This window comes from Triticum dicoccoides, chromosome 5B (genome assembly GCF_002162155.2).
Source record: "Triticum dicoccoides isolate Atlit2015 ecotype Zavitan chromosome 5B, WEW_v2.0, whole genome shotgun sequence".
NCBI classification, from domain to species: domain Eukaryota; kingdom Viridiplantae; phylum Streptophyta; class Magnoliopsida; order Poales; family Poaceae; genus Triticum; species Triticum dicoccoides.
The window spans coordinates 630,809,118-630,813,077 of NC_041389.1; positions in this window are offsets into that span (position 1 = coordinate 630,809,118).

Below are 3,960 nucleotides of genomic sequence, written 5' to 3' on the forward strand. Positions count from 1 at the left end.
GTCGACGACCCCTTCTACCACCGGTACATGGAGGACGTGATCTTCGACGGTGGGCATGGCCGTACCTACGACCCCGAGGAGACCCAAAGTCAGGATGGCCGCGCCGAGTACATCCCCGATGAAGAGGCCGACGACCGTGCTGACTACGACCATGGTGACTCATGGCATGAAGACGATGACATCTATGTCAAAGGTGATGAAGAAGAAGAAGAAAGCAATGACGTTGATATTAGTGGTGCGCCACTGTTCATTGACGAGCTCACCCAAAGAGCGGAGGCACAAAAGAAGAGGAAGAGCATTCGCACGGGATCATACACACAAGATGAAGACAAGTTGATTTGCCAAGCTTGGATGGAGATTAGCCAAGATCCGAGGACCGGCGCGCAACAAAAGGGCATTGTTTTTTGGACGAGAGTCCACAAAACATTCCATGAAAGGAAGATGTTTGAGCCCTACCAAATTACAAGCAACCGTGGCATTGGCTCGATTCAAAAAAGATGGTTGTTCATCCAACAAGAGTGCAACAAGTATTGCGCCGCATTTGAGAGCGTTGAAGCACGGCCCATGAGTGGTCTCGGTGTTGGGGACATGGTATGCTCTCCTCTTTTTCTAGCCCTTTCCTTGCTACGGCCATGAGACTACGGCCGTGTATATGTTTTGCATGTTCACTTGTTGTTGATCATGTGGTGTAGGCATTTCAATCTTTGGAGGCATTCAAGGCCCGACACAATGACAAGCCATTCACTCTTACGCATTGTTGGACGATCATCAACAATTGCCCTAAGTTCAAGGATCAATACCATGAACTTCAAAGAAAGAGAGGCATGAAGACGGCCAAGTTCGCCGGAGGTGGGGATGGCGAGGCGTTGAAGAGGCCGAGGGGCAAGACCAACTCCAAGGTGGACGACATACGTGACGCCTCATCCATGGCCTTGCATGAGACTTTGCATGGCATGATGTCCCAAAAGGATGTGAGGGACGAGAAGAAGCGGCAAAGCAAGGACGAGCAAATGAAGCAATACCTAGACCTTCAAAGTCAGAAGCTTGAGATGGAGGAGGTGACCAAGAGGAGGAAGATCGACATGGAGGAGGCGGCCCGGCAAAGGCAGCTCGACATGGAGGAGGCGGCCCGACAAAGGCAGCTTGACATCGAGGCCGACAATGTCAAGGCCAGGCAGAGGAAGCTCGACATCGAGGCCACCAATGCCGCCACCAAAGCGAAGGAGGTAGCCCTTGCGATCATGAGCGTGTGCTTCTTGAAGATGAGCAACAATACGAGGGCCTGGTTCGAGGCCAGGCAGAAGGAGATGCTCGACGCCGAAGGCCTGAACTAGGTCGTCCGATCGGCGTGGCCATTCTTTTTTTAGGCTGGCATGGGTGCCGCCCGCCCGTCGGGCCGCTGGCAGTGTTCCGGCGAGAAAACATTCATTTTGGAGGCTGGCTGTGTTGCCGGCCGCTGACTGTGTTGCCGGCAAGGAGAACTATTCATTTTGGAGGCTGGCTGTGTTGCCGGCCGCTGGCCGATGCCGGCGATGGACGTGTAGGCCGCTAGCTCTGTTGCCGGCGTGATGAACCGGGGCCACTGGCCTGAAGCATTTGAAACGTTGCTTTTAGTTTTTTAAGTAGACGCGGACAGGATGGGGCAAATGGATGCGGCCGCGCGCTGGGCGCACGGCCAGCGCATCCCAGGACACGTCCGGACACGACCCCAAACCCCTACCCAAACGGACAGAATCCGGACAAAGCGGACGTCGGTTTAGGGTCGCGCGGTGCAGTTGGCCTGAGTATCATGGATCATACAGCTCATTACCCGGCTCATCTTTTGAAAAGATCAGCCGGCCTATGGTTAGCACACTCCATTCAAATTTTGGATGCACACAATAAAGTAGACTTAGACGACAATGTTGCTTAATGTTTGTTTCACAAAGAATCAATGTTTAAGAAAGTTGGTTCAAAACAAAAAATTTCCTTGCGCAACATTGGGAACAGATGCTTTCAAGCTAATACAGTTCACATGCTCAAAACTCATTCCGAGCAGTACTAAATTACTACAATTTTCGCGGCGCGCTCGAGCCACTAAATTGCTTATTATTTTTCCTAGCTTTCTTCTTGGTTGAAAGCTTGGCCCTTTTTCTGATTTCCCGCGCTGAAACAATAGCTGGTTGAGGGGGCTGGAGCCACACATGCGCCTTGACAGAACCCCATTTGGGACTCGGCCCATCCATAAGTTTAGCCTCGCCGTCGATGAAGCTGTATTTGAGCAAGCAGCCCCTCAAGAGAAAGAAGGCGCACCCGCCCACGCCCATACCCGTGTCGTCCATGGCGAAGCTTGTGGGTGACCCAAGAAACAGGACGCGGTCGCTCAAGCTCCGGCCGTCCCTCGCCGTCCAATGCCTCTGGCCACCACCCTCCGCCCCTACGAAAGCATGCACCGTCACCGACACTGCCCACGTCGGGCCAGCAGAGCCCCAGTTCTGCTTGGCAAGGACGGTCGCCCACATTAGCTCACCGCGTGACTCGAAAACGTAGTTATAGCGCTTTATTCCATCCATTGGGTCGTTCCTCGTGTCGAGCTCGGCGGCGGCGGCGACACCTTTGCCTTGGAAGTCCGGCTTCAGTATAAACCAAAAGCGCGCCCCCGCGCACACTAGGATCTCACCACCGTGATATGCAGCACTCAGATGGCAGCCTTTCTCCAGCGAAGTCAGACTTCTTTTCGCTGTAGTCCACGCGGTATCACCGGGGCGAAGGATTGCCGCCGTGAAGATGCGCGAGTCAGAATTGTTGTACAGGAAGACGGTGCCATCGCGGTACACAATGCCACGAGAAGATGCCATCTGCTTCTTTATCTCGTCTTCGTCGGCATCCACCGCCGAAAATCGAGGCAGCCTGGTGATGTCTAGGGTGACAAGGTCGGTGAGTGTTGGCCGCGGTTGCGCCGTGAAAGCCAAGACGGCCGTGCCGTCTTCTCTGACCACCCAGTTAATCGCGGCGCTGCTGGTAGATGATATGTCCGGCAGGACGAGGCTGTCGGTCGATGTCGGCGAGATGCGTCCGAAGTCGAGTGGCAAGTGCAACAGGAGGCCGTCCCCCTCCCGCACCGCGAGCAGCCACGGCAGAAACACACGGTGGGTCGCTGCCCGGGATGGCAGCGCATTGCGCCAGGGGATGCAGACAGCGTGTAAGCGGACGAGGTCGGCAGCGTCGCGCAGGCGGCCGGAGATGTCGATGAGCAGGTCCGCTGGCAGGTCGGCCCACCGTGGCGGCGCGAGGCTGGCCGCCATGCCCCCGGAGCCGCACTGCGATGCGACCTCGGTCAAGGACTCCATCCGATCCAATCCGAGGGCAAATATGTCGAGCGTATACGTATGGATGCTAGCTAGGCGGCCGTAATTATTTATCTCCCTTAAACCCTTTTATGGTTTCTACCTAATTCCGCATTAGAAGGACAGGATTCTTTAGATCCTTAACCAAATCCCGGGGGTGCTTTTTTATCCTCTGAGCTTTTACCTCACCCATTTTTTTAAAGTTGTACCTCACCTATTTTAATGGACGCCGATAACTGCCACGCATGTGGTGTATTCGACATGCGACCACACACCGTGTGTGGTGTGAACGGGAGACAGCTTACACGGGCTGTGTGTGGGCGGATATTAGAATTGCCCATACGTGTGGGCGCGGCTGCTTCGTGCCACCCGCCAACAAGTACTACTCATCTCCACCCCTCGCGTGTGGCACAAAGCAAAAATGCCCACACGTCCTGGCGCAACTACGTTAGGTACACCGCGAGATGACGATTTAGTTGCCATCCTGGTTGGCAGATGTAGTTATCCGGGATGGCAAGTGCAGTTGTAAAAGCATGACAACTTTATCTGTTTTAATTAACTATACTTGCCATGTCTAATTTATGATAGTTGTCGCGTTAATCAAACCGTAGTTGTCATGTGTGATTAACTACTT